Here is a 20,792-nt window from a genome sequence, read left to right on the forward strand (position 1 = left end):
TTTTCCATTGTACACAGGCAGCACCCTGGGAGGAATAGAGATGGGGGAACCCCTAAGAAGGGAGAGCAACCTTAAATTTCAGGGAATTTCAACTTTGAATTAACTAAATTTAAAGCCTGAATTATGAGTACTGATTTAAAAAGAAATTGTTTTAGCCAAAATAATTTGAGTTACCTTGGCATGACAAAAAAATTTTTCCCCAACACCAATAGCAAGTTGAGTTTGATTATAGAGAAATATGTTGAAATACACTGCTGATCCTACAAGCAGTGGGTGGTGGGTTTTAAGCCTGGTAGCTACCTGGGTGTAAAGCACTCGTAGATGCCCAACGATATTATCACACGTAACCTTCTGCAAATGAAGGAAGGGATTTGTCTAGGGGGAAATCAAGGGGACGGACGTGCTCTGTGGAAGGAGCTAGAACCCAATCTTAAAGGAAGTAGCTATTGCTTTTGCCCATTTTAAAGACCATTCACTTATATGTGGAATCTAAAAAATGATACAAATGAACTTATTTACAAAACAGAAACAGACTCACAGAATTTGAAAACAAACTTATGGTTACCAAAGGGGAGGCGGGGGGATGGATAAATTAGGAGATTAGGATTAACAGATACACACTAATATACTGGGTTGGCCAAAAAGTTCATTCAGGTTTTTCTGCAACATGTTATGAAAAACCTGAACGAACTTTTTGGCCAACCCAAACACATAAAACTAGACAACCAACAAGGAGTTAGTGTATAGCACAGGGAACTCTACCAATATTCTGTAATAACCTATAAAGGAAAAGAATCTGAAAAAGAATAGATATATGTATATGTATAACAATCACTTTGCTATACACCTGAAACTAACACAACATTGTAAATCAACTATACTCCGATATAAAATAAAAATTGAAAAAAATAAAGTAACTATTGCTTGCCTAAAAAAAAGGACCGTTCTGCCAGTGACAGCAACTGATTCTTCTTTGGGGTACACCCTCCCCTGTCTTTCCATGTGATCTGGGTTAGCTAACAACACACGCAGCTCTGGGACCAGGCACATTACCTCAGCCTGTTCAGCCAGAATATTCTAGCCCTGCATTCATGATAGTCAATTCAAGGAAAGAGGAATAACTCAAGCTTCATCCCAGCTGGGAATTCCAAGGGCTTTTCTTGGGACCGTTTGGAATGAGATTCTCTTTCTATTAGGATTGGTTAAGTTGAAAAAAATGTAAGAAAGCCTGGGTTTCTGGTATTATTTTTCCAGAATCAGGGAGAAATCAAAGGCCTGAAATTAAAGCCAGAGAAAAGAAGAATCGATAGAGTTAAAGAGAAAGATACCAGGAAGCAATATTTGTGTACTTGGAGCCATTCATGCTTGAATCCTTTTTTGCTTAAGCAAATGATGTTTCACTAGCAAATATGGAAGGCTGTCCTTCTAAGGTCAGAGATAGATGGGCCCCTGGGCCAGACAGCTGGTGTTTGTCAAATGGAGTAAAACTGAAGCTTTGTTCTCACCGTGACACTCCAAGGACAAAGCTAGTGGCAGAAACTGATCTCTGCTAAAGTAAAGAGATAAGGTGCCCACTCCTGAGGTCAAGGAAAACTTCCCTGTCTGCACATGCACAGAAAGGCTCCTTGGAGGTCAAAAGGATGGGGCACCACCCCATAATATGTGATGCTAAGGCCACCCCATAGGTCTCTGTGCTAGAATCCATCTTAGAAAAGAGTTGCTCATGCATCTTGGGGAGGGTCCTAGGACCAGTCATCTGTGAAAAAAGAAACAAGATAATTGGCCAAATGTTAACAAAGACCCAGAAGGATTGTCCTATATAAGTTATGTAAATCACCTCTTTACTGTGCTCCTCATTCGGGACACCCGCACTCCTCTCCTGGTGTGTCTTTCTGCTTTAAATAAATAAACTGTTTCTCTGTGTGCTCTCCCATAAGTTGTGCTATGTCTCTAATAATAAACTTTGTACCTGTTTTGCAGTTTTTGCCTCCTTGAAACATTTTTGCTTTCAAACAGTGTAAGAATCAGGGAACTTTGCTTCTAGCCTCTAGCTCCTGGCGGCTAGAGGTTCAATCCCTGGACAGAGAAGATACTTCTTCAAGACTATTGTCCCTCCAAGAACACTTCCTGTGTCTCTAGACAACAAAGCTATCAGCCTGGCTAGTGAGCAGAATCCAAGATGAAGGAGGTGTCAGAAAAGTCAGAACAAGTAAGGTAGCAAGTCTTATAAGGGCTCTTGAAGGCCAAGTCAGTAATTTGATTTTGGTCCAATAAGCAATAGGTAGCTAAATTGGGTTGAAGAAAGAAGCTTCATAATGAAAAGATTATGTGGAGGAAATCAGCCTGGCAGCCACATGCTGGACTGAGTACCCTGAGGGCTCCATGTCCCTGGGTGGGAAAAGCTTATCAGCTTTATTTACACTAATCTTTGACTGGAAGGTGATGTTTTCCTCTATTTTGAATGCAGGCAACAGACTGAAGTAGTATCAGTAATACATCTATATTTGTCAGCAAAAAAATTATGTGTATCTTCATACCCCATTACAGTTGTTGCAGATGTATAAAAATATCATTCACACTCATCACAGCTCTGGAATTATGGTTGCTACTGAACCCACCACTGGATCTTGCTGTCTGAGGTATTAATAGAGAAACACCTAGATTACTACAGCATATGTTTACATGGTGGTGGGGGGTCTATTTCAGTAACTGTGCTTTAATATACTGGGTGGGCCAAAAAGTGCCTTTGGTTTTTTTAAGTAAAAATAAAAGACACATTTTTCATTTTCACCAAGAACTTTATTGAACAACATATTCAACCTTTTGTTCCACTACCCTCTGCCATTTTGCAGGCAACTTCATAATCCCATCTTCCCAAAATGTTTTATCTTTTTGAGCAAAGAACCATTCCAGGTGCCTTTAACAGTCTTCCAGGGAATTGAAATTTTTTCCCTTAAGAGAATCCGAAATAAATGGAAATCCGAAGGTGCAATGTCTGATCAATACAGCAGATGAATCAGAACTTCCCAGCCAAGCTGTAACAGTTTTTGCCTGGTCATCAGAGAAACATGCGGTCTTGCATTATCCTGATGGAAGATTATGTATTTTCTGTTGACTAATTCTGGATGCTTTTCATAGAGTGCCACTTTCAGTTGGTCTAATGGGGAGCAGTACTTGTTGGAATTAATCGTTTGGTATTCCAGAAGGAGCTCATAATAGAGGACTCCCTTCCAATCTCACCATATACACAACATCACCTTCTTTGGATGAAGACCAGCCTTTGGTGTGGTTGGCGGTGGTTCATTTCACTTGCCTCACCATCTCTTCCGTTCCACATTGTTGTACAGTATCCACTTTTCATAGTCCGTCACAATTTGTTTTAAAAACGGAACAACAACAACAAAAAGGAACGTTTTCATTATGTTTCAGTAGAGAATAGCATGAGGAAATATGGTCAAGAAGGTTTTTTTCGCTTAACTTATGTGGAATCCAAACATCAAAGCGATTCACATAACAGAGCTGGTGCAAATGATTTTCAATGCTTGATTTGGATATTTTGAGTATGTTGGCTATCTCCCACGTTGTACAATGTTGATTGTTCTCAGTTATTGTTTCTGTTTGATCGCTATCAACTTCAACTGGTCTACCTGACCATGGAGCATCGTCCAGCAAGAAATCTCCAGCACGAAACTTTGCAAACCACTTTTGACACATTCAGTCCATCACAGCACCTTCTCAATACACTGCGCAGATCTTTTTGTGCATTTCAGCTGCATTTTCACCTTTCTTGAAATAATAAAGCATAATATGCCGAAAACGTTGCTTTTTTCCTCCCATCTTCAATATTAAAATGTCACCCTCAGGGTGATGTGACAACACCAGCCGCCCCCAGTCTGACTCTCACACAGCATCAAAGTTCGCCTCTTGTCATGACCCCTGGGGGAAGAGAGTGCTCCTTTACCAGCAACCCAGATGCCCATTCTGCTCAAACTGGCTCAGGTCAGGTGGTCCCTGTGGACTAGGGTAACGCATGTCCAGGTCTGTCTGGACCAGTCCCCATCTGCACTGCTGTCCCAGCATCATCACTCATGGTGGCCCCTTTCACGCTCCAGTTTAGATGACAAAGCATATGGCCACTCCTTCCTGAAGGAGTAAGGTATGGCCTTACCCCCGCTGAGGCTGGGGAAGCAGGGAGCAGTTTTGCCTAGGCTATGCCCACCCTAGTCCTGGATTTGGGATTTGCCGGAACAAACTCAGGATAGGTGCCAGAAGAGACCGTAGGGGCTGGAGAGCAAAGCCACAGTTGCCACCTTAGCAGGTGTGAAGAAGCAGATGTCTGAAGCTGGAAGAGAAGCAAGGCAAAACTTAGAAAGCTGCTGAGGGGAGAATGCAGGTGAGTGATCCCACTCAAGAGAGGCTACCAGCTCTTACTAAATTGTGGACTGTAGCTGGGATCTATTTATGCTTTGTCTCCCAGCAACCTTTAGCAGGGCGCCTGGCAGTTTCTGAAATGTTTTCATTGAAAACAAAACATCAGAGACTATTGGCCCTCAATTCAGAGAATGCTTTCATAACCAAGGAAGGCTACATTCTTCAAAATCAATGGTTTTGCACACAGTGTGTGGGATGCAGGGAGATGCAGGAAGCTCTTTCACTTTGCCTTTATTCAGCTTCTCTGTGAGAAGGCAATGAGGATACACAGGTGAGAAAGTTATAGTCTCTGCCCCCAAATTTTGCATGTTATCAGCTATAAACTTCATAGAAGCTAGTGTCAACATCTAACTTTTTTTCCTCTATTTTTTTGTTTAATCAAGTTCTCAGGCAACCATGTTCTGATCAGGAAAAAAAAAATCTTGCTCTTTTCCCCACAAAGGAACTCAGAATCTTCAGGATTTCCACTTAGTATATTCATGATTTAAATTCTGTCTGTTGAAGATCTCTATTCAGGACCAGCTGTGTAATTTTTGGGCCCCGCTGCAATATTAATCATCTCAGGACAGCCAGAGCAGAGCAACACATCAAGCAGGAAGCCCTCTGGGAGTGGGACCCTGGACAGATGGCAGGCCATGATGCCAGCCCTGCCTCTTCCCGTCTCTTCCTCCTTTTACCCCTGGAAGATGAAACCTTCCAAATGTCTTTCCTCTCCCCGTCCCAGGTTTACCAGGACAGGTGATGCTTTCACTTGCAGATCCTTACCCAGGAGAGGGGCTTCTTCCTCCTTCAGAGCCTCCATTTAGCACTTAAGTTACATATTCCCATACATCCCATCACTAGCCATTGCTTACTGCTCTGAGGTCTGTTTAGAGGTCTTTCTCAGTTACTTCACATATATGGTACTTTCTCTGACTTATTGCAAATCCATAAATTTCATTCCTCCACCCTGGGAAGTGAATAATATCTTAGCTGCAATAAGATTCCTCAGGCAGAGACCTTTCCTCTTGGAAGTGTATATAGACATCATTCCACTACTTCTAATTTGCATTGTTGTCAGAATACAGCTTCAATGACAATCTGATTCTTTTTTTCTACGTAACTTTATTTTCTATCTCAAAGGGTATAAAATTTTCTCTTTACCCTTTAGTTTCAGGAATTCTAGTAAATACACTTAGTTATGTGGTTTTTCTCTCCAATACTTCCTGGTTCTCAGAACACTTCACTCTTCAGGATAAGGGTTTTCTTTAGCCTCAATTCTCTCCTCAGTGCAGATAAATTTCTTTTTATCATTGGTTTACACATCAGCTCTCCTGCAGCTGTTCTTTGCTCTTCCTGGAACTGTGCTGTTCATATGTTAGGTCTCAGGGCCCTGTGTAAAAATTTGCTAAGTCCTTTCTTCATGATTTTCTTCCCTTTGCAAATTTTCTCTGTCTTTTTGCTCTCGCTCTCCTGGTTCAAATCTCAATTGTCACCATCCTCTTCCATTCATCTGCAAAACTTTTGGATTCAAAGATCATGGTTTATATTCCAGAGAATGTTCTTTTCTTTTATGCTGCAGTCTAATCGCCTTTGTGTTCTTCTCACCCTTTCACTTGAGTTCTTGAACAGGTTTTCCAGCACCTTCACTTCTCCAAGGAGCTGCCTGGACCAGTGTCCTACTGTTCTTCTTTTTTGCTCTGGATTCAAGATCTCTTTACCCTTGGCTCAGGCCACCAGGGCTATACCAAGAGCAGGGCAGTGGCAACAGTCTGCCCTGTGTGCCAGCTGCTAAGAGCGTCTGTAGGGAAATGTAAACAAGCATAAAACCAACTAGAAGCCAGTATGCCTTTTATCTTCACTGCGGATAGCAATTCAGACAATGTCTGTGATAAAATACACCTCTCTCCCAAAAGTCCTCTGTTGGTCTAAGTTTTAAACAATGGCTGTGGTTACAGTTGAGTTTTAATTATACATATGTTAGCTTCAAATTAGCACATTTTTATCACTTATCTTGTAATAGACATTGCATTCTACATGGAAGTTAATTCACAAAACTCTCAGTTGCACAGTTGGCCCCCAACACACCCGACTCTGTTATGAGCTCCTGTGAAGAATAAGTTCACAGCAGTTTTGAAATGTTCCAGCTCACTCCATCTCTATCCCCCATGGTACTAAGTATCCCTGTGTCGGCATAGCAGGTTCTACATAAGCAATGAAAGCACAGTAACTATCATGGCAAAGAAAGAGAACTTGGGTCACTTCGGTTCTATTGCTGTGGGAACACTTGGAGTTTTTATTTGTGTTTAAAATTTTTTTTAATGAAAAGAAGTATGAACTGCAAGCCAAAATATTTCATTTGGGAAATGAAAAGTTTAGTTCATACATCTAATATTTTACTGAATTTGAATAACATTTTGAAAATTGAAATTTATTCTTCTTTGTTAATTCTTGTTTGTTTATAACTAAAGAACAAGTAAAACTATTGTTACCGAATACTACATGATTATCACCGAAAATAATGTTGTCATATAAAGGAGGAAGTATTAAAATATGACCTATGTTGGGTATAAAATACCTCGATACTCCCTGGGGTCCACCCCCTGGGGCACCTTAGCAGCCAGTAATGGTTCACAGTCTGCTCTGTGGGTCAGAAGGGACCCAGCTGACGAGTTGCCATCCTGATGGGGTATCAAGACAAACATCTGGGTTCCCTGGCCGTGTCTGCAAACACCAGTACTTCTGGGCTTCAAAAGTAGGGAGGGCTCACCCCCTATTTTAGATCCCTCACAATTTCTCAGGATCAGCATCAGGAAGAAGTCCCAGAACAACACATAGGGCCAGTACTATTCTCCCTCTCATGGGCTGCAGACCACTGTAGGCCATGTTTTCTCCAGGAACCTGCACTTGGATCCTCACCCTAGGATTCTCTGCTGGTGCCCCCCAGTTCCTATCAGCCTCAGAAATAGAAATGTCTTAACATAGCTCCTTTCATGGACTCCAGCAAAGCCCAAGGCCCACTGATGTTCTTCACATCATCTTGCCTGGATAAAAGTTGGGTTTGAGGAGGTGAGTAGGCTGCCATCTTTCTAGAGTCCCCACCACAGATCCACACAGTCACAGCTTCAGATGTACAATATGGAACTTTATTTTTTGATAACTAAACTTGAGTTCATTTGCCACTCTTTTTCTACTTGGAACTTAAAATTTTTTTCCCAATCAATGTAAATCAGTAACTGCCAGATTTAATCATGATTGATTCAGGATTTAAATTGTCAGTTCAATATGGTCTCCTTCCCCTTGCTCTCCTCTTTGTCTCAAGGTGGACCTGAGTTCCCAAAGACCTGCATTCTCCTGGCTTGGGGGAGAGATATCTGCTATGGGTCATCAGCATCTGGGTCCCCTCTGACATGGGCTCCTCAGCATTCTGCGTGATCAAGCTGGGGATTTTAAAGCATCCCTGTGAATTTTTTGACATTCCTCCTATCAAGACATGGAGTCTGTCACCTCCCCTTGAACCTGGGCAGGCCTTTGTAACTGCACCAAGGGGGAGAATGCAGTAGAAGTGTTGCCTTGTGAGTTTTGAGGCCAGTTTAGAAAAGGCCATGGGGTGTCTGTGAGTTGCTTTGGGGACACTGGCTCAGGGATCCTTCAGCCACCATCTAAGACATCTAGGTGGCTGCGCTGTGTTAAGACTGCTTGGAGAAAGAGAAAGAGGCTTGAACAGCCCCACGGTGCCTGCCCTCAGCTGTCTGTGTGTTCCTGGCCCAGGGGTCAGACATGTGACTAGATATTCAAGGCAAGCCCAGCGCCAGCTACCTTCTGACCACATCCATACGAGAGAGCCTCAGCAAGAACACCCCACTGAGCCCGGCCACCCCGCCCCCAGTTTTGTAAGCAAAACTAATGATTGTTCTGGGTTTAAACTCAAGCCAGTGGCTTAAGCTAGTGTCTGCTTTGTTCTGCAGCAATAGACAACCGCAACACATCATCTGTGGATGCACCTCGCCACCTGTTCCCTCAGCAGAAGCAAAGCTCAGTAATTGATCTGGGAGCTCCATCTCTTCTCTCCCATGGATGACGTTTTGACTCTTGGCTAAACCCTCCATCCATTCCTGGCCTGGGATAAATAATCCACAGCTTCTCTCATGAGGTCCCCGCACCCAGTGCCACAAGGATGCCCGGCAGTCACACCAGCTTTCAACTCGCAGCCAACTTCCTGGTCCCACTCCAGCATGGGAAGCAGGGGTGCTACCTCCCAACCCTTCTCCAGAGAAGGTCTGCAGCCTTTGCCTAGCCTACTTCAATTGTCTTTTTGGGGAATGAGGCAAAAGGTTGCCTAGTTCTAGATGAGAAATGGCATGCCAGTCCCCTCAACCCTCAGATGTACCAGGCATATTCTCTGAGATGCAATAATGTCTAAGCTCCAGTATCCTTCCTTCCTAATTTCATCCCCCTGCTGGATGGTTTTTCCTCTTATGTGAGATTCAAAGGCTCTTTTGTCATCCCATGTATTTCCATCTCTATTGTGTAAGGCACATAACTATTCTCAAAAGTCTCCAAACATTATGACTTATGCAAGGCTGCAAGGCATAGATCATCAAAGGTCTTATGGGCTGGACCAAGAAGTCTGGTCCAGAATATAAATTCCTGGATACAGCCATGAGCAGCACGTTTCAGCATCCCACCTATCTCCCAATAGAGGCTCTCAAATTATCAAAGAAATTGAATCAGAAGCTTCTGCTCCCCAGAATAAATCAGAACACCTCCCACCCCCACCACGACCCCAAATAAGGAAAAGGGCTACAGCAGTGTGAAGCCATTCAGGGGAGCAGGCAGGATTTCCTCAGAGTGAAACTCTGCCATTGAAACAACCACCTCATTGCCAAATCCCGAAAGAGCAGGAGAGAGTGAGGTCATTGCTCTCTATAGGTAAATCCAATTTCCATGTCACCATTCTCCAGAAGAATTCCCCCCTTGGCCAGAAGGTCATACAGAAACATGTGTGATGGATGCAGTCAGCAGAAGGAGAGGCTTGAAACACACACATTCCCCCTGGCACTTTTTCTCTCTCTAAGTGCCATCCTGTGTCACCATGTATGCGTGCAAGGCAAAAGGACAATGAAGGAAAAGCCAAACTGGAAGAGAAAGAGAAGTTTCTCATCAGTTTTCTGATCCAAAACAAAGAAAGAGCCATGAGGGAGGAAGCAAAAGGTAAAATTTCCAGCATCTAATGGATACATCCCAAGAGCTAGGGGAAAACTAGGGCAGCAGTCCTGGAGATTTCAGAAACTCATTCTCAGGGTGGGAGTCTACCCAGCTTAAATGAGAGAGGAGAAAAACAGAAGCTCTGTTTCTGAATTCCAATACCACTGCAGCAATCTTCCCTTAAAAATGGCAAGTGCTTTAGCTCAAAATACTAATTCGGAAATTAGCATTCTTTTGTATCCAGTTCTTATGTCTCCAATATTTTGAAAAAACTTAATTAATGAAATCAACTGCAGAAGTATCAAAGCCATTATTTGGATCAGGACAGAAAAGAAGCTTATTACACACACACACACACACACACACACACACACACACACACACACACAAAACCTTCATTGTCTGGCACACAGCAGGAGCTTAAGAGGGGCGTATGGAATAATTTAGTGAGTGAGTGAATAAATGAATGAATGAATGAACGAATAGTCCCCTTAGAAGCTATGACATATCTCTTACCCTCTCTGTGCCTCAATTTCTAGGGAATCTGAAGGAATCGATGCGGTTACCTGACTCAACCCTGGTATTTAATGGATGGCACTGTCCAAGTGTATCACATCCTGTCAAGGTGTTGCCACCGTGGCCAAATTGTCACCCATCACCCATTGCATCTTCCCAGAATCAGGGTTCTACTCTGTCCTGGCACAATGGTCAGCATGTTGGGGCGAAAGCGATTCCCCAGCTTTGTTCTCAAAGGAGCACCTGCAGAATCCTCAGAGAGCAGAACCTCCATTGGAGGACTCAGCACCATTTGATAAACGCATCTGCACCAAAGGGGCAGGATCAGGAGCTACCCTGGCCCTCTTGCTCACAAAGCCATCCTCAGTTGAATCTGAAGTGAGTTGTACAGTCCCTACCACCACCTTTGGCTAAAGAAGCAAATGAAGTTGTTCCCTTCAAATCAGTCAGCCAGACCTTGCTGAGCTTTCAGCACCTGCCTGCGACGAACTTACCATCTGTTGGAAGAGGCAAGATTTATACCCAAGGAACAATGAATGAGCAGAACTAATAATACATGGTCAAGACTAACAGACCACAATGGAGGGTCTTTACCACTTCCCTTCTTTTTGCCAGTGATGGGGAAACAATGGACCACAATAAACACATTACAGGACTGAAACTGAACAAGACTTCAGCTAAGAGGCCTCCAGACACCTCAGGAAATGGTGATTTCTGGACAGCAAAGAGACATTTCTTTCACCTCCACAGACTGCATATGGAGAGAAAGCAAGGAGGGATTTTCATGATGCTCAGATGAGAGCCAAAGAAGTAAATTACCTTCCATGGGCTCAGGTGTTATTTTCAGAAAATTGTGCCTCTTGAAAGTGTAGACCAGTGATTCTCAGACTTAAAACCACCTGGGAGACTGCTGGGTCTCACCCCCAGGGTTTCTGATGCAGGAGATCCAGGTGGAACCTGAGAATTTGTATTTATAATAAATTCTCAGTAGATACTGCTGATGATCGGGGGACCACACTCTGAGATCTGCTGATTTAGATGGTTATTTTGAAATGGACATTGTATGTAAATGTTTGGTCTACATACCTTCTAGGTGATGCCCAGTTCTACATAAAGCTACACTACTTGGTAGTGAGATGCTGTGGGAGGAGAGGGGCAGGGGTAGAAAGGGAGGGAAGCGGGAAGAGGAGGAACGAAATGGTCACTATGGAAGAGGGTGCCATGATTACAGACTAACTCAGGGCTGGCAATATCTGTAGGCTCCAGAAGGTGATATAAATGAGAAAGGGGCAAGCAGGGATGAGAAATGGCCACTGACTGCTACAATGTGAGAGACAGCAAGGGGTGGGAGGGTGGGGGTGGAATGCGGGCTGGTGGCATCAGGGACCTGGAACTTCACGCCATCTCTAAAGCAGACAGTCCCTATTCAACTCCAGAGGGTTGTCGTTATTCAAAGAATGGGGCCTGGCATTTGCAGAGTTGCTCATTTTTCAAAAGAATGAAAATTTTTGGATTTTTGTAAGATATACCTATGAATATACTGGTAACCAGATTCATAGTAAAAAAAAAAAAAAAAAAAAGAAAGCAGTCCATTCGATACCTAGGGTGACCCTAGAACACACCAGGATTAAGCAATTCTGTAGAATTTGGCTGTGGAACAATGACTGACATCTCTTAAAGGACAGAAAATTAGCCCTTCTGGCCGGAAGGCAAGCAGGCCATCTCAAATTTGGTGTGAGGAGCTTTCATCACCTGCCAAGGACACTGAACCTCACTGAATCTGGCTTCTAAAGAGATCAAGGCCCATGTGTGCTGGATGACAGATGCTGTTCATCCCAGGACAAGAAACCAGTGACGTTTCCCTTCCCCTAGGACTCCAGAGGGTCTCCAGACCGGTCCCAGCTAAGGACAGAGGCCTCGGTGTGGAGCTCCAGGTGGCCCCACCCCAAGCCTTCCTTCCCAGCCACATGAGCAGGGAGGCAAGCTCACCCCACTGAGAGTCACCAGGAGAGCAGGTGAGGAGCCCCCTGGGGGCAGAGCTGTGTCCCCTCATCCAAGTACCTCTGGAGCCTGGCCCAGGGCCCCACACAACGTGGGAACTCAATATTGCTGACCTAAACATACGTCCTCCCAAATGAGACCCCTTTGGAGAAGTGGCCCATTTTCTTAAAAACCTTTATTTTCCTTTCTCTTCTTTGGTCCCCACAAACCTCTTTGCTTTTCCTGTTCCCCTGCCCCCTCACTGCAGGGCCCCTGTGTATCTGTGTGCATAAAACACACAGTCATCTTAGATGTTGACAGTCACTTTTAGAACCATGAGAGCAGGGGACCCATCCTGCCCTTCACCTCTTGTCTCCAGGGGGTTCCAGAAAAAGAGAACAGGTACAAGGAACAGAAGACAACTGAGAATTTAAAATTTTTTAAAGCTTTAAGCAGCACTTAACTTAGACCTGAGGCAGCTTCCAAAATCCCGAAAACAAGGCACCCTATTAATAGTTGAGCTGGGGTATGTGGCTTAGTTTAGAGGATGAAACAGGTCTAGAGTGGTCAGTTGTCTGTTTACCTGAGACTGCGGGGTTCCTGGGACGCTGGACTTTCAGTGCTACAATCCGGAATGTCCTGGGCAGAACAGGATGGGGTGGTCACCCTTGCCTCCTACTTCTCCTCCAAACCGAAGTGCTGGGGACAACAAAAGAAGGAGGAAATGGAGGACTAAGAAGAATGAACACTTTGACCTCACCCATACTTAGAGACACAAGATAAAGGAAGGAGAATCCAGAAGGCTTTGCTGACCTTTACAGCACACCATTTAATCCACAAATTAAATAGAGTCCAGTCAGACTAGTGAACTATCCTGCCTTGGAAGTGGAGGAATCTAAGGGGCATAGGATGGAGGCAGAAGGGTGCTGCAGAGCCCCTACCCCAGAGGAATTCATTCTAAAATAAGCCCCTTCCTCTTCCTCCCTAGAAGCCCTGCCCTCCTTTTAGAGGCTGGTTCCAGGACCAGCTCCACAGATTCTGTTTTGTCTTAGTGCTCTGAAACAGTAAAGAGATGGGTTTTTGCAAATCATTTCTGGAACCTGATTGCTTTGACACAGTGAACTTCAGCATTCTACCAAAGCACATTTCTCCTCCATTTAGCTTATTTCACTGTGAAATGACTCCATTCAGCAATAGTGTGTTAGATACCATGGCTGGACACTGCAATTCCCATTGATTGTCGAGAAGGGAGGAAGCAAAAGAAGCCTGCCCCAAAAGGAACATAAACTGTACTTAAAACAATTTTCTGAAAAACAGTGCTTGTGAGGGTTTCCCTGGTGGTGCAGTGGTAAAAAGAAGGAAATCTTACCATTTGTAACAAGATGGGTGGACCTTGAAGGCATTATACTAAGTGAGATAAGTCAGACCAAGTAAAACAAATACTGTTCAAGCTCACTTATATGTGGAATCTTTAAAAAAATAAAAATAAAAACTGAGCTCAGGGCTTCCCTGGTGGCGCAGTGGTTGAGAGTCTGCCTGCGATGCAGGGGACACAGGTTTGTGCCCCAGTCCGGGAAGATCCCACATGCCGCAGAGCGGCTGGACCCGTGGGCAATGGCTGCTGAGCCTGTGCGTCCGGAGCCTGTGCTCTGCAACGGGAGAGGCCCGCGTACCGCAAAAAAAAACAAAAAAAAAAAACTGAGCTCATAAATAGATCAAATTGGTGGTACCAAAGGCAGGGGGTTGGGGGAAAGAAGGGGGTCAAAAGGTACACACTTCCAATTAAAGATAAATAAGTCCTGGGGATGTAGTATACAGCATGGTGACTACAGTTAGTAAAACAGTGCTGCGTATCTGAAAGTGGCTAAGAAAGTAGCTCCTAAAAGGTCTCATCACAAGAAAAAATACTGTAACTGTGTGTTGACAGATGTTAACTAGACTTACAGTGTGATCATTTCTCAATACACACAAATATTGAATCATTCTGTTGCACAGTTGAAACTAAAATATTGCTATATGTCAACTACATTTCAATTTTTTAAAAAAGAGTAAAGGGAATTCCCTGGTGGCACAGTGGTTAAGAATCCGCCTGCCAATGCAGGGGAAACGGGTTCGAGCCCTGGTCCAGGAAGATCCCACATGCCGCAGAGCAACTAAGCCCATGCGCCACAACTACTGAACCTGCGCCCTAGAGCCCGCGAGCCACAACTACTGAGTCCACGTGCCACAACTACTGAAGCCCACGCACTTAGAGCCTGTGCTGCGCAACAAGGGAAGCTACCACAATGAGAAGCCCGCGCACTGCAATGAAGAGTAGCCCCCGCTCGCCGCAACTAGAGAAAGCCCGCGCACAGCAACAAAGACCCAACGTAGCCAAAAATAATTTTTTTAAAATTTGATTTAATTAAAAAAATTAAAAAGAGTATAATCGCAAAAAAAAAAAAAAGAATCTGCCTGCCAATCCAGGGGACACGGGTTCGAGCCCTGGTCCAGGAAGATCCCACATGCCGCGGAGCAACTAAGCCTGTGCGCCACAACTACTGAGCCTGTGCTCTAGAGCCCATGAGCCACAGATACTGAGCCCGTGTGCCACAACTACTGAAACCGTGCACCTAGAGCCTGTTCTCCTCAGCAAGAGAAGCCACCACAATGAGAAGCCCATGCACTGCAACGAAGAGTAGCCCCCGCTCACCGCAACTAGAGAGAGCCAGCGCACAGCAACAAAGACCGAACGCAGCCAAAAATAAATAAATTAAATTAATAAATTAAAAAAAAAAAAAAAAACAGTGATTGTGGAGGTTCCTAGCCAGGACAGCTGGGAGCAAGCCACCAGATTCCCCTTTCGAGGTACAGCTCCCCGTTGCTGTCAGCAGACCACGTATTTCTTAACATCTGAAGAAATATTAAATCGATACGCTACCTAAAGGTGGCTGAAAAATCAGGTGCAATGATTAACCCTATTGCCAGGGAGAAATTGAAGGCCTGAAGAGTTTTGAGAAGGAAAAGGCCATTTTCCACCAACACCCCACCCTGTATTCTGACTTCTGGGGCACCTCAGCTCACATTAAAGGCACAGTCATAAGTCCTGATTGACTCAACCAAACCTTTGAGGTTTAAGACCCCTAGGAAAGCACAAATAGAACATAGCCTTGACCAACCTGGTGCTCCATATTAATTTTGAAAATGATTTCAGACTGCAAAGTAATCCCTTGTATCTAGGCAGTGCTTTACAGCTTCCAGAGCATTTCACACCATCGTGTCATTGGCTTGCCACAAAAACCCTGAGTACAGTCAAGACAATATTCTTACACTTATCCCATAGCTGAAGAAAAGGAGGCTCAGAGAGCCCTTCATAACTTGTTCTAAATCACATAGCTTGAAAATGACAGTCAGATCTAAAACCTAAGGTTTCTAATTTCTATTTTACATTCCTCTTTTCCTTACTCCTCTGGGAACTTAGTACTCCTTCAAATCCACCCAAAATTTCCTGCTATCTCCTATACTACCTGATAACAATTCGTATATTCTGCCCCAAAGAACAAAGCTCTTGGTTTCTTCAGCAACTTTGTCTACTTATATTTCTTAATGTGTCAATTTCTGTGTTAATAATTGTATAGGTTTATGTTTTATCACTCAAATTCATTCAATCACTTCAGAAATATTTATCAGACTCTTCCATGCAGTGTGTGAGAAACTGACATTGGAAACACAAAAATAAGTAAAACAGACCCTGCCCTCATAGACCCCACAATCCAGAGCAGGGGTTGGCAAACATTTTCTGTAAGGGTCGATTAGTAAATATTTTAGGTTTGGTGGCTGTATCGTCTCTGTCACAACTACTCAACTCTTTCACTGTAGGGAGAAAGCAGCCATAGATGATAAGTGGATATGTCTGGGTTCCAATAAAACTTTATTTACAAACAATGCAGTGGGCAGGATTTGGCCCACAGGCTGCAGTGGTCTACTCCCCATCCAGAGGGAGCCTCAAGGCAGAAAAATCCAACAAGACCATATGTTAAATGTTCTAATGTCATGTGTGGGCAACTTGGCACCAACACTCCTATCTGTGGCTGGGAAATACATTTCCTAGAATCCCCTCCCCTTATGGCTCTAGGTTAAAGTTGACTAAGAGGAACTCATGTGCGATCTTGAAGGCAAAAGAAAAGCAGAGGCCATTTCTTTAGGAGGTTATAATGGTCAAACACGAAGAGAAGCAAATGGAGATATTCTCAGAAGGTCCTAGTGTGCCTGCCTTCTCCTCTCATTCCACATCCAGCTCACGTTCCTGGCTAGCAGCCCTGTTGACAGACAGTTGCCCCAAGTTCACCACAAGGCACTTGATTGAACCCTGTCCAAGTGACAGATTTCTCAGAGACAGCAATTTCTACATCCATTTCCATGAGCACCTCCCTTGGAGTTTCACGTCAGCAGACAGGCACACAGAGTCTCGGATTTTCCTGAAACTCCAACTATCTGCCCATGCCTATGCTTCAGGCAAGCATGATGAGGGACTATTTCTCTGATGCACTAACTTCCCCCTTCCCGACCTTCACTTCCTCAAGGCCTTCCATTTTCATGTAAAAAGAAGGTTTTCTATTAAATCCCATATCCCATGCTATGGTGTCAATATTTGCATTCTCCCAAGGAGCAGACTCTAAAACGAGGATCAGATTTAAGTACTTTATTTGGGAAGAGATCCCAGATAGCCCCAGTAGGGCAATGAAAGCGGGAAGGGAAAGCAATAAATAGAAACTGTTTTATCAAGCCACTGCCATTCTGGGTAACTGAATTTTAATCCCAAGGGGTAACTCTGGGAAACTATGCAGAACACATGCCTCAGAGTTATCCCATGTGAAAGGTGAAGGAGTGGGGGTATTTATACAAGAACTCCTACCAGCCATTATTTAAGGGTTGTTGAGTATGATGGTAAGTGAATTTCCACTGCGTTGGAGAATACCCTCAGGCAAAAAGATCCAGACACTGGCAGTTGGAAACCTCACAAGTAGGCTGAAGGTTCAGGGGATGTGAGCAGGAAACCAACAGCATCTTCTGCAGTATTGTTTATTGCTGTAGGAAGCACCTGGCAGATAATGAGCACTCAAATAAGTGCACGTAATTGAATGAGTAAATGTGAATCAATGAATGGGAATGAAGTACTAACGTCCCGATTTCATACAGGGAACAGGGCAAGTGGAGAACATATCTGAGGCAGAATTTCACATGGGTTCATCTCCAGGAACAGCAACTACCTGCACCCCTCCTTGGCCTGCTCCTACAGGAAAATTGTTTAATGCTTTCAAAGTGCTTTAAAAGAGTCAATTTACTATACAATTGCAACAATAACAATCATCATAGTAATTCTTTGTACTTAATAACACATTGCAGTCAGTGACAATAACAATTACACCATAATGAGCTTAGCTGGCAGAGGAAATCAACTTGGGTAATACTGTATGCAGACCTATTTTTTGCTTCCATTTCCATTTTTTTATTTTTGACTAAACATGTCTTTATTACAATTTTCCCAAAGGTCATATTCAGGAGATAAGGCCTGGAGAGGAGATGTAACTGCTGTCTTGTTTACGCAGCATTTATGTCGGCCCATGGCATCTCTTTGCCACTGATTTTTATGTTCCAGTGTGATTACTGTCAACCCAATGACTGTCATTTCACGTTTTTCCTCCATTCAGTGAAAATACCTAACATTCCCTTAAGCTTTTACAGTTTTCAAAGCATTGCCCCTTTACAGATGCTCATGTGATCCTTGTGACAACCCTGAGAGATAGTCATCTGTAGGTGTTGCTACAGTAAAACTCTATATATTAGGGGGATAAATGGGGCCAAAAAATTCAGTTGCATAAAACATGGGATTATTATGAAATTAATGAATATATGACTGTACAGTTGTTCTTCCAGTTACCTTATGGGAAAAAAACAAAAAGATGTCCTCATTCATTATATGTGCAGGAACTAGGCTGATTATTATAAATAACATGTGCACCAAACACTGGACTTAAAATTCCCTCCACTGGGTGGAGGAAGGTAAGTCCCAATCCCAGCTGCATTATACCTAGTGTAGCCAAAAAGTCCCAGGGGCATCCATTTTACTCTCAAAAATGTATTGGTAAGGATGATAAATTTTATAGTCACTAGTTTTAACTAATTTCACTTTAACACAATTAACTTTTCATCAGAGTTTTACTGTATTGTTTTCATTTGCCAATGAGAAAACTGGGACTCAGAGAAGTTAAATGATGGGCCCAAGCTGACACCACCAGTATTTGCTCATAGCTAGAACCAGAAGCCCAAACTAGCTTCCTGCCTGGGAGTGTGATTTAGCTACCCTCTGGCACACTGCCTGTCTTAGTTTAGGCTGCTATAACAAAGTACCATAGACTGTGTGGCTGATAAACAACAGAAATTTATTTCTTACAGTTCTGGAGACTGGTTTGAGATCAGGGTGCCAGTATCTTTAGTGTCCAGTGAGAGGCCTCTTCTGGGTTGCAGAGTGCCGACTTACTGTATTCTCTCATGTCAGAAAGAAGGCTAGAGATCTGTTTGATGTCCCTTTTATAAGGGCACTAGTAACATTTATGAGGGCTCCACCCTCATGACCTAATTATCTCTGAAGGGCCTCATCTCCTTATATCATCACACTGGAGTTAGGATTTCAACATATGAATTGGGGGTGGGGTAGAATGCAAACATCCAGTACATAATACTGGTTTACTGTGTTGTTTCCATTTTGCAGATAAGAAAACTGAGGCTCTGAGAAGTTAAATTATATACCCAATATTACACGACTACTATTTGCTTACAGAAGGCAAAACTAGTTTCCTTCCCAGAACACTGCCTTTTAACACAGGCTGAATGTAACCATTCATCACTCAGCAAATGTCTCACCTTCACATCATCTGGCTCTAGTATCTTCTACTCTGTTCTCACCTGTTCTATTTTAATATACTTACAGGGAAAGCACAGGTAAACAATTATAGTCTACATTCTCACTCAGCATTACACTACATTATCCGTTAGGATTAGGAGTGGCCCAAACAAGATAGAAGCTTCTTATTTTCTCAAATAAGAGAAGTCTTGAGGCAGGAAATCCAGACTGTAATGTGGTTCCAGTCATCAGGGACCATTTCTTCCCTTTCTCCTCCACTATCCTAGAACTTGAATTCCCTCCAAAGGCATCTTGTGATCCAAGACAGCCTCTGAAGCTCCAGTTTTCATCTGTGAAGCTGGAAGCAGAAAGAAGGGACGGACAGGGGCTAAAGGGGTGTATCTCTCAGGGGAGTCCATTCCTTTCAATCAGATTTCAGAAATCTGACTCAGCACTCTACCTTTTTGGACAGAATTTAATCACACAGACACATCTACAATGAAGGAAGCTTAAAAATGTATTCTTTTAGCTGAGCGCACTGCTGCCTCAATAAAATGAGAATTTTGTTTTCAAAGAATATGGAGAGAACCAATCAGTTATTTTCACAATAATGCTGCATAAGAAACCACCCCAAAACTCAGTGACTTACAAAAACAAGCACTTTTTTTCTCATATGTTTGTCTTGGGTGAATCTGGATTCACATAGTGCCTGATTCTGCTGGAAAAGTCAGAAAGCAGGAACCTGACTGTGGGATCTAAACTGGCAAAGTGAGGATAAAGGCTATGGTGGAAGGGGTCTGCACTGCTGGAGTTTAGTGGGAAGGGTTGCATGTCTTTAGGGTCCTGCTGGATGCTTTGGAATGGAGCCTCTCTAGAGCCTTCTTGAAAACCCACTTGGGGGCCTCCTAAGAAAGAGAAACCCCAGGGGTATATCAAAATAAAAAAAGGAGATGAAGGATCTCACCAGAGGCCAGCAGAGTATGCAGCACCTGTATAGTTAATGGTGCAGTGCAGTCAACAGGGTTACTGCATAATTCCAGGGATTCCCATCACATCACAGTCGATGGAGTTAGCAGTACAAAACTTACATGGCCTTAAGCATAAGCCCTCACATTGTATATACCATATACATTTCTCTGAAATGTGTCCTCTCCTAACACAACAAAGATATTCTTCCATGAAAATAGGTATAGACCTTTTTCTTTTTATGAGTTGTCTAATATCCTATGATGTAGATTTACCACAATATGCTTCGTCACTCCCCCAGTAAAGGGCATTTAGCTGTTTCCAGTTTTGCTGCTATAAACACTATTGCAAGAAGCATTCTTCTCCATATATCTTTTCCCTCCGTATCTCACACCACACAAAGATAAATTCTGGATAGATAAAAACAAACAAATGAACTTAAATGTAAGAGAAAAACAGAAAGTAGTAGAAAAATATAAGATGATGCTTTTATATTTTGAGGTGTAGATAGCCTTTATAAATATAACACAAAACCATCCCCTGGATAGTTTGATTTTATAGAACTTCTGGATAGATAAACATAATACAAAGTTAAAGACAAACAGACTTGAAGCTAATGTTTGCAATGCATATCACAAACTAACAGCCAAAATACATTTATTTAAAGAGCTCCTATAATTTGATTTCTAAAATGAGTGATTTAATAGAAGTAGAGTAAAGAAGGTGAAATGGTAATTCACGAAAGAATAGGAATACAAATGAAAAACAAGACACTTGGTCTTACTGGTGATTAAGAAAATGCAATTTAAAACAATAAAATATAACGTTT

At 43.0% G+C, this 20,792-nt stretch overlaps 1 protein-coding gene across 4 annotated transcripts in view; it reads right to left on the reverse strand.

Moving 5' to 3' along the window:
- Window positions 1–20,792, reverse strand: part of GADL1 (glutamate decarboxylase like 1) — a 578,596-nt gene that overhangs the window by 370,133 nt on the left and 187,671 nt on the right. For all 4 annotated transcript variants that reach the window (XM_029244222.1, XM_029244220.1, XM_029244221.1 and 1 more), the window contains one exon: window positions 12,698–12,813. The gene's annotated coding sequence lies outside the window, so the exon portion shown is untranslated. The remainder of the gene's footprint in view (window positions 1–12,697; window positions 12,814–20,792) is intronic.

The sequence above is a fragment of the Monodon monoceros genome, unplaced genomic scaffold, assembly GCF_005190385.1.
Source record: "Monodon monoceros isolate NGI ecotype Baffin Bay Population unplaced genomic scaffold, NGI_Narwhal_1 Super_Scaffold_3, whole genome shotgun sequence".
NCBI lineage: Eukaryota > Metazoa > Chordata > Mammalia > Artiodactyla > Monodontidae > Monodon > Monodon monoceros.